Genomic DNA, 10,686 nt, shown 5'->3' on the forward strand with positions numbered 1-10,686 from the left:
GTCCATGTCAAACACTCTATAGTGTGCAACCCAAGGGGACTCAGGCACCCCCGCCCCAAAGGTGCCTGTGAACAGACTTTGTATTTTTATTTTTCATCATCAAGTACACCGCCAGGTGACACTTTGTGATTTTTTTTGTTCATAAATACACATGTATATATATATTTGACACTTTGTCATTTTGTCTGTTCTTTTCGCCACACGCCATGTTTATTAAACCAGGGTTACCACCGGTCTGGACCCTGGCCGATATTTCAGACCGACAACGGAGTTCGGAAAGCCCGCACAAATTCATCTTAAATCCTCATATAGGACTTCCGAGAGCTCTTTGAAAGGTATTCTATTTGAAAACGCTTACCACCCTCAAAGTCGCACTTTTCTGGGCATTTTTAAAGTGTGACCGTTGTCTGAAAATGTTCTGAAAATCGTGTCCCCGAAAATCTCCGGGTACCCCGCCAACCTCCCCTGCCAACAATTGCAACCGTAAGGTCGGGCGGTAGTCCTACCGTCCAGGAGGCCCCAAAGCCCGCAAAACGCCATTTTGCCATTTTCTCATCGGGACTTCCGAGGGGAACTCATTAACGAGCTCCAGGAGTGGTATGCCAGAAATTGCAACTTGACCCGTCGCCGGGCACACCCGCTACTCTCTGCGGGAATACCCCCACCGGGTGCCGGGTAAAGGCCTCGGATCTGACCTCATGGACTTCCGTCTGCGCACGGATTTTGCTCTCGCGGGCCCAAGAGCCACTTTCCACGGCCTACCAACGCAATCCGAAGTGCATTGGCCAACCATTACAACGGGAAACACTTTGCCTCTCCGCCAGAGACTAAGTCCAATTGGTTAACCATTTCTCAGGAAAACACTTTGACTCTCTGCCAGAGACTTAAGTCCAATTGGTTAACCATTTCTCATGGCCGCAATTTGCCTGCCGTTCACAGACTAAGTCCAATTGGTTAACCATTTCTCAGGAAAACGCTTTGCCTCTCTGCCAGAGACTAAGTCCAATTGGTTAACCATTTCTCTTGAAAACGCTTTGCCTCTCTGCCAGAGACTAAGTCCAATTGGTTATCCATTTCTCGTGAAAACACTTTGCCTCTCTGCCAGAGACTAAGTCCAATTGGTTAACCATTTCTCGTGAATACACTTTGTCTCTCTGCCAGAGACTAAGTCCAATTGGTTAACCATTTCTCGTGAAAACACTTTGTCTCTCCGCCAGAGACTAAGTCCAATTGGTTAATCATTTCTCAAGGCCACAATTTGCCTGCCGTTCAGAGACCAAGTCCAATTGGTTAACCATTTCTCTTGAAAACACTTTGCCTCTCTGCCAGAGACTAAGTCCAATTGGTTAACCATTTCTCGTGAAAACACTTTGTCTCTCCTCCAGAGACTAAGTCCAATTGGTTATTCATTTCTCAAGGCCACAATTTGCCTGCCGTTCAGAGACCAAGTCCAATTGGTTAACCATTTCTCTTGAAAACACTTTGCCTCTCTGCCAGAGACTAAGTCCAATTGGTTAACCATTTCTCTTGAAAACACTTTGTCTCTCCGCCAGAGACTAAGTCCAATTGGTTAACCATTTCTCGTGAAAACACTTTGCCTCTCTGCCAGAGACTAAGTCCAATTGGTTATCCATTTCTCTTGAAAACACTTTGTCTCTCCGCCAGAGACTAAGTCCAATTGGTTAACCATTTCTCGTGAAAACACTTTGCCTCTCTGCCAGAGACTAATTCCAATTGGTTAACCATTTCTCGTGAAAACACTTTGCCTCTCTGCCAGAGACTAAGTCCAATTGGTTAACCATTTCTCGTGAAAATACTTGGTCTCTCCGCCAGAGACTAAGTCCAATTGGTTAATCATTTCTCAAGGCCACAATTTGCCTGCCGTTCAGAGAAAAAGTCCAATTGGTTAACCATTTCTCTTGAAAACACTTTGCCTCTCTGCCAGAGACTAAGTCCAATTGGTTAACCATTTCTCTTGAAAACACTTTGTCTCTCCGCCAGAGACTAAGTCCAATTGGTTAACCATTTCTCTTGAAAACACTTTGCCTCTCTGCCAGAGACTAAGTCCAATTGGTTAACCATTTCTCAGGGGCTCACCGAGGGCAATCTGTAACGTCTCGCGGGCCCGGGGGCCCCTTTGCACGGCCTGCCAATGCAATCCGAGCCGCACTGTCCTTCGTTTGGTTAACCATTTCTCAGGGGCACACCGAGGGCACCCTGCATTGTCTCGCGGGCCCGGAGGCCACTTTGCACGGCCTGCCAACGCAATGCGAGGTGCTTCGCCCTTGGCCGCCTTCCCGGCCGGCTTCGGGACGTTTCGGGGGCTCTCACCGGGGCAAATCCGGTCCCCCGGGCGATTAGGAGGCCTCCCCGGGCAGGCCCGGGCTTCAGGCCGCCGCTTTTCCATCCCGGCCGAAAGAGGCGAAAAATGCCGAAAATGGCCAAAAATGGCCGCCGGCAGGGCCTGTCGGTCGGTTTGGCGGCAGCCTGGGTCGGTCCCTGCAGACCTGGAGGCTCGAGAAGGTTTTTGGCGATGTCGACCGATTCTCGATTTGCCACCTCCTACTATTCTGCAGGTACCCCGCCAACCTCCCCTGCCGACAATTCCAACCGTAAGGTCGGGCGGTAGTCCTACCGACGAAGAGGCCCCAAAGCCCGCAAAACGCCATTTTGCCCTTTCCTCATCGGGACTTCCGCGGGGAACTCATTAACCAGCTCCATGAGTGGCATGCCAGAAATTGCAACTTGACCCGTCGCCGGGCAGATTCGCTACTCTCTGCGGGAATACCCCCACCGGGTGCCGGGTAAAGGCCTCGGATCTGACCTCATGGACTTCCGTCTGTGCACGGATTTTGCTCTCGCGGGCCCAAGAGCCTCATTGCCCGGCCTGCCAATGCAACCCGAGGTCCATTGGCCTCATTGGTTAATTATTTCTCGAGAAAACACTTTGCCTCTCCGCCAGAGACTAAGTCCAATTGGTTAATCATTTCTCAAGGCCACAATTTGCCTGCCGTTCAGAGACTAAGTCCAATTGGTTAACCATTTCTCTTGAAAACACTTTGCCTCTCCGCCAGAGACTAAGTCCAATTGGTTAACCATTTCTCTTGAAAACACTTTGCCTCTCTGCCAGAGACTAAGTCCAATTGGTTAACCATTTCTCGTGAAAACACTTTGCCTCTCTGCCAGAGACTAAGTCCAATTGGTTATCCATTTCTCTGGAAAACACTTTGCCTCTCTGCCAGAGACTAAGTCCAATTGGTTAACCATTTCTCGTGAAAACACTTTGCCTCTCTGCCAGAGACTAAGTCCAATTGGTTAACCATTTCTCAGGGGCTCACCGAGGGCAATCTGTAACGTCTCGCGGGCCCGGGGGCCCCTTTGCACGGCCTGCCAATGCAATCCGAGCCGCACTGTCCTTCGTTTGGTTAACCATTTCTCAGGGGCACACCGAGGGCACCCTGCATTGTCTCGCGGGCCCGGAGGCCACTTTGCACGGCCTGCCAACGCAATGCGAGGTGCTTCGCCCTTGGCCGCCTTCCCGGCCGGCTTCGGGACGTTTCGGGGGCTCTCACCGGGGCAAATCCGGTCCCCCGGGCGATTAGGAGGCCTCCCCGGGCAGGCCCGGGCTTCAGGCCGCCGCTTTTCCATCCCGGCCGAAAGAGGCGAAAAATGCCGAAAATGGCCAAAAATGGCCGCCGGCAGGGCCTGTCGGTCGGTTTGGCGGCAGCCTGGGTCGGTCCCTGCAGACCTGGAGGCTCGAGAAGGTTTTTGGCGATGTCGACCGATTCTCGATTTGCCACCTCCTACTATTCTGCAGGTACCCCGCCAACCTCCCCTGCCGACAATTCCAACCGTAAGGTCGGGCGGTAGTCCTACCGACGAAGAGGCCCCAAAGCCCGCAAAACGCCATTTTGCCCTTTCCTCATCGGGACTTCCGCGGGGAACTCATTAACCAGCTCCATGAGTGGCATGCCAGAAATTGCAACTTGACCCGTCGCCGGGCAGATTCGCTACTCTCTGCGGGAATACCCCCACCGGGTGCCGGGTAAAGGCCTCGGATCTGACCTCATGGACTTCCGTCTGTGCACGGATTTTGCTCTCGCGGGCCCAAGAGCCTCATTGCCCGGCCTGCCAATGCAACCCGAGGTCCATTGGCCTCATTGGTTAATTATTTCTCGAGAAAACACTTTGCCTCTCCGCCAGAGACTAAGTCCAATTGGTTAATCATTTCTCAAGGCCACAATTTGCCTGCCGTTCAGAGACTAAGTCCAATTGGTTAACCATTTCTCTTGAAAACACTTTGCCTCTCTGCCAGAGACTAAGTCCAATTGGTTAACCATTTCTCTTGAAAACACTTTGCCTCTCTGCCAGAGACTAAGTCCAATTGGTTAACCATTTCTCGTGAAAACACTTTGCCTCTCTGCCCAGAGACTAAGTCCAATTGGTTATCCATTTCTCTGGAAAACACTTTGTCTCTCCGCCAGAGACTAAGTCCAATTGTTTAACCATTTCTCGTGAAAACACTTTGCCTCTCCGCCAGAGACTAAGTCCAATTGGTTAATCATTTCTCAAGGCCACAATTTGCCTGCCGTTCAGAGACCAAGTCCAATTGGTTAACCATTTCTCTTGAAAACACTTTGCCTCTCTGCCAGAGACGAAGTCCAATTGGTTAACCATTTCTCTTGAAAACACTTTGTCTCTCCGCCAGAGACTAAGTCCAATTGGTTATCCATTTCTCTTGAAAACACTTTGCCTCTCTGCCAGAGACTAAGTCCAATTGGTTAACCATTTCTCGTGAAAACACTTTGCCTCTCTGCCAGAGACTAAGTCCAATTGGTTATCCATTTCTCTTGAAAACACTTTGTCTCTCCGCCAGAGACTAAGTCCAATTGGTTAACCATTTCTCTGGAAAACACTTTGCCTCTCTGCCAGAGACTAAGTCCAATTGGTTAACCATTTCTCTTGAAAACACTTTGCCTCTCTGCCAGAGACTAAGTCCAATTGGTTAACCATTTCTCTTGAAAACACTTTGTCTCTCCGCCAGAGACTAAGTCCAATTGGTTAATCATTTCTCTTGAAAACACTTTGCCTCTCCGCCAGAGACTAAGTCCAATTGGTTAACCATTTCTCGTGAAAACACTTTGCCTCTCTGCCAGAGACTAAGTCCAATTGGTTAACCATTTCTCTTGAAAACACTTTGCCTCTCTGCCAGAGACTAAGTCCAATTGGTTAACCATTTCTCGTGAAAACACTTTGTCTCTCTGCCAGAGACTAAGTCCAATTGGTTAACCATTTCTCAGGGGCACACCGAGGGCAACCTGTAACGTCTCGCGGGCCCGGGGGCCCCTTTGCACGGCCTGCCAATGCAATCCGAGGCGCACTGTCCTTCGTTTGGTTAACCATTTCTCAGGGGCACACCGAGGGCACCCTGCATTGTCTCGCGGGCCCGGAGGCCACTTTGCACGGCCTGCCAATGCAATCCGAGGTCCTTCGCCCTTGGCCGCCTTCCCGGCCGGCTTCGGGACGTTTCGGGGGCTCTCACCGGGGCAAATCCGGTCCCCCGGGCGATTATGAGGCCTCCCCGGGCAGGCCCGGGCTTCAGGCCGCCGCTTTTCCATCCCGGCCGAAAGAGGCGAAAAATGCCGAAAATGGCCAAAAATGGCCGCCGGCAGGGCCTGTCGGTCGGTTTGGCGGCAGCCTGGGTCGGTCCCTGCAGACCTGGAGGCTCGAGAAGGTTTTTGGCGATGTCGACCGATTCTCGATTTGCCACCTCCTACTATTCTGCAGGTACCCCGCCAACCTCCCCTGCCAACAATTCCAACCGTAAGGTCGGGCGGTAGTCCTACCGTCCAGGAGGCCCTAAAAGCCCGCAAAACGCCATTTTGCCCTTTCCTCATCGGGACTTCCGAGGGGAACTCATGAACCAGCTCCAGGAGTGGCATGCCAGAAATTGCAACTTGACCCGTCGCCGGGCAGATTCGCTACTCTCTGCGGGAATACCCCCACCGGGTGCCGGGTAAAGGCCTCGGATCTGACCTCATGGACTTCCGTCTGTGCACGGATTTTGCTCTCGCGGGCCCAAGAGCCACATTGCCCGGCCTGCCAATGCAACCCGAGGTCCATTGGCCTCATTGGTTAATTATTTCTCGAGAAAACACTTTGCCTCTCTGCCAGAGACTAAGTCCAATTGGTTAACCATTTCTCAGGGGCACAGTTTGCCTGCCGTTCAGAGACTAAGTCCAATTGGTTAACCATTTCTCAGGAAAACACTTTGCCTCTCTGCCAGAGACTAAGTCCAATTGGTTAACCATTTCTCGTGAAAACACTTTGCCTCTCCGCCAGAGACTAAGTCCAATTGGTTAACCATTTCTCAGGGGCACACCGAGGGCAATCTGTAACGTCTCGCGGGCCCGGGGGCCCCTTTGCAGGGCCAGCCAATGCAATCCGAGGCGCACTGTCCTTTGTTTGGTTAACCATTTCTCAGGGGCACACCGAGGGCACCCTGCATTGTCTCGCGGGCCCGGAGGCCACTTTGCACGGCCTGCCAACGCAATGCGAGGTGCTTCGCCCTTGGCCGCCTTCCCGGCCGGCTTCGGGACGTTTCGGGGGCTCTCACCGGGGCAAATCCGGTCCCGCGGGCGATTAGGAGGCTTCCCCGGGCAGGCCCGGGCTTCAGTCCGCCGCTTTTCCATCCCGGCCGAAAGAGGCGAAAAATGCCGAAAATGGCCAAAAATGGCCGCCGGCAGGGCCTGTCGGTCGGTTTGGCGGCAGCCTGGGTCGGTCCCTGCAGACCTGGAGGCTCGAGAAGGCGTTTGGCGAGGTCGACCGATTCTCGATTTGCCACCTCCTACTATTCTGCAGGTACCCCGCCAACCTCCCCTGCCGACAATTCCAACCGTAAGGTCGGGCGGTAGTCCTACCGACGAAGAGGCCCCAAAGCCCGCAAAACGCCATTTTGCCCTTTCCTCATCGGGACTTCCGAGGGGAACTCATGAACCAGCTCCAGGAGTGGCATGCCAGAAATTGCAACTTGACCCGTCGCCGGGCGCACTCGCTGCTCTTTGCGGGAATACCCCCACCGGGCGCCGGGTAAGAGCCTCGGATCTGACCTCATGGGCTTCCGTCCTCGCACGGATTTTGCTCTCCCGGGCCCAGGGGCCACTTTCCCCGGCCTTGCGAAGGCAATCGGAGGTGCTTCGCCCTCGAAACCGCCTTCCCGGCCGGCTTCGGGACGTTTCCGGGGCAAATCCGGTCCCGCGGGCGAAGGGGAGCCTTCCCCGGGCACGCCCGGGCTTCAGGCCGCCGCTTTCCGTGACCTACCGAAAGACGCGAAAAATGCCGAAAATGGCCAAAAATGGCCGCCCGGCACGGCCTCGCGGTCGGTTTGGGGGCAGCCTGGGTCGGTCCCTGCAGACCTGGAGGCTCGAGAAGGCACTTGGCGATGTCGACCGATTCTCGATTTGCCACCTCCTACTATTCTGCAGGTACCCCGCCAACCTCCCCAGCCAACAAATCGCAAATGCCGATCGGCGGGTGACCGTCCGGTAGTCATGCCGACGAAGAGGCACCTAGGCCCCGCAAACGCTTCCAAATCCGACCCCATCCCGGACCGGTTCTTTTTTAAAAAAGGCTCCCAGGACTCCGGATTTTTTCCTGCCGCACTCGGGACCACCCGACGGACACGAAACCGGGAACCTTTCCCCGGTCCGACCCTCCTCGGCCCGGCCAGCCGACGTCGAAGCGGCCGACTGGTTAATGATTTCACCCTGCTCCGACGTGACGCGTTTTCCAACCGCGCATGCGCGGCTCTGCCTCCCGAACCGCCCCCTCACGTGAGGGCTCTGGGTCCGCCCCCCGGCAGCCATTTCCTCCTGCCGGTCCGTTATTTTACGCCGTTTTTCGCCCTCCAGCCCTGCCGGAATGCTGCCTGCTCGCTGGTTAACCATTTCGCTCCCTGCACTTCGGCTTCTGCCCTGCTGGGGAAGCCCGCTGCTGCCTCTAACCGTACTCACGGGCGGGCGGCTCTGCTGCGCGGCCTCCGGCCACGCCCCCTCACCTGGTTTGCTGGGAACCCGCCCCCGGCAGCCTGTTAGTCGTGCCGGTTCGGTCTTATCGGCCCTTTTTGCACCTTCCCTGCCTGCTGGCATGCTTCGGCTCACCGGTCAACCGGTTCCCCGTTCTCCACTTAGACTTTTGAGCTGCGGGGCTGGTCTGCCGCGAACTGCACCCGTATTACGGGGCGGGCGGCTCTACTGCCCGTACGGCTGCCCTGCCTGTTAACTGGTTAACCGTTTGCCCGTCCACTACTTCGTCCCTGGACCTGCCGGTGTGTTCTGCAGCTAACTGCACCCGTATTACGGGGCGGGACGCTCCGCTTACCGGCCGGCTGCCATGCCTGCTTAACTGGTCAACCATTTACTCACATATACTTAGCCCCATGGAGCTGCTGGGCTGGTCGGCGACCTAACTGCACCCTTGTTGCCGGGAGGTCGGCACTAATTGCCGGCCGGCCGGCTGCCCTGCCTGCTAACTGGTAAACCCTTTACCCACATGTACTTAGCCCCTGGATACTGATGGGCTGTTCTGCACCTAACTGCACCCTGATTAGCGGGCGGGCGGCTGTAATTGCCGGCCGGCTGCTCTGCCTGCTAACTGGTTAACCATTGACCCACATGTACTTAGCCCCTGGAAACTGAGGGGCTGTTCTGCACCTAACTGCACCCTTATTAGCGGGCGGACAGGCGGCCGGCTCTAATTACCGGCCGGCCGGCTGCCCTGCCTGCTAACTGGTTCACCATTTACCCACATGTACTTAGCCCCTGGAAGCTGATGGGCTGTTCTGCACCTAACTGCACCCTTATTAGCGGGCGGGCGGCTGTAATTACCGGCCGGCTGCCCTGCCTGCTAACTGGTTCACCATTTACCCACATGTACTTAGCCCCTGGAAAATGATGGGCTGTTCTGCACCTAACAGCACCCTTAGTAGCGGGCGGACAGGCGGCCGGCTCTATTTCCCGGCCGGCTGCCCTGCCTGCTAACTGGTTAACCATTTACCCACATGTACTTAGCCCCTGGAGCTGATGGGCTGTTCTGCACCTAACTGCACACTGATTAGTGGGCGGGCGGCTCTAATTGCCGGCCGGCTGCTCTGCCTGCTAACTGGTTAACCATTGACCCACATGTACTTAGGCCCAGGAAACTGAGGGGCTGTTCTGCACCTAACTGCACCCTTATTAGCGGGCGGACAGGCGGCCGGCTCTAATTACCGGCCGGCCGGCTGCCCTGCCTTGCTAGCTGGTTAACCATTTACCCACATGTACTTAGACCCTGGAGCTGATGGGCTGTTCTGCACCTAACTGCACCCTGATTAGCGGGCGGGCGGCTCTAATTGCCGGCCGGCTGCTCTGCCTGCGAACTGGTTAACCATTTACCCACATGTACTTAGCCCCTGGAAACTGATGGGCTGTTCTGCACCTAACTGCACCCTTATTAGTGGGCGGACAGGCGGCCGGCTCTAATTACCGGCCGGCCGGCTGCCCTGCCTGCTAACTGGTTAACCATTTACCCACATGTACTTAGCCCCTGGAAACTGATGGGCTGTCCTGCACCTAACTGCACCCTGATTAGCGGGCGGGCGGCTGTAATTGCCGGCCGGCTGCTCTGCCTGCTAACTGGTTAACCATTGACCCACATGTACTTAGCCCCTGGAAACTGAGGGGCTGTTCTGCACCTAACTGCACCCTTATTAGCGGGCGGACAGGCGGCCGGCTCTAATTACCGGCCGGCCGGCTGCCCTGCCTGCTAACTGGTTCACCATTTACCCACATGTACTTAGCCCCTGGAAGCTGATGGGCTGTTCTGCACCTAACTGCACCCTTATTAGCGGGCGGGCGGCTGTAATTACCGGCCGGCTGCCCTGCCTGCTAACTGGTTCACCATTTACCCACATGTACTTAGCCCCTGGAAAATGATGGGCTGTTCTGCACCTAACAGCACCCTTAGTAGCGGGCGGACAGGCGGCCGGCTCTATTTCCCGGCCGGCTGCCCTGCCTGCTAACTGGTTAACCATTTACCCACATGTACTTAGCCCCTGGAGCTGATGGGCTGTTCTGCACCTAACTGCACACTGATTAGTGGGCGGGCGGCTCTAATTGCCGGCCGGCTGCTCTGCCTGCTAACTGGTTAACCATTGACCCACATGTACTTAGGCCCAGGAAACTGAGGGGCTGTTCTGCACCTAACTGCACCCTTATTAGCGGGCGGACAGGCGGCCGGCTCTAATTACCGGCCGGCCGGCTGCCCTGCCTTGCTAGCTGGTTAACCATTTACCCACATGTACTTAGACCCTGGAGCTGATGGGCTGTTCTGCACCTAACTGCACCCTGATTAGCGGGCGGGCGGCTCTAATTGCCGGCCGGCTGCTCTGCCTGCGAACTGGTTAACCATTTACCCACATGTACTTAGCCCCTGGAAACTGATGGGCTGTTCTGCACCTAACTGCACCCTTATTAGTGGGCGGACAGGCGGCCGGCTCTAATTACCGGCCGGCCGGCTGCCCTGCCTGCTAACTGGTTAACCATTTACCCACATGTACTTAGCCCCTGGAAACTGATGGGCTGTCCTGCACCTAACTGCACCCTGATTAGCGGGCGGGCGGCTCTAATTGCCGGCCGGCTGCTCTGCCTG

Source organism: Cetorhinus maximus, unplaced genomic scaffold (assembly GCF_964194155.1).
Source record: "Cetorhinus maximus unplaced genomic scaffold, sCetMax3.hap1.1 HAP1_SCAFFOLD_3183, whole genome shotgun sequence".
NCBI classification, from domain to species: Eukaryota; Metazoa; Chordata; class Chondrichthyes; order Lamniformes; family Cetorhinidae; genus Cetorhinus; species Cetorhinus maximus.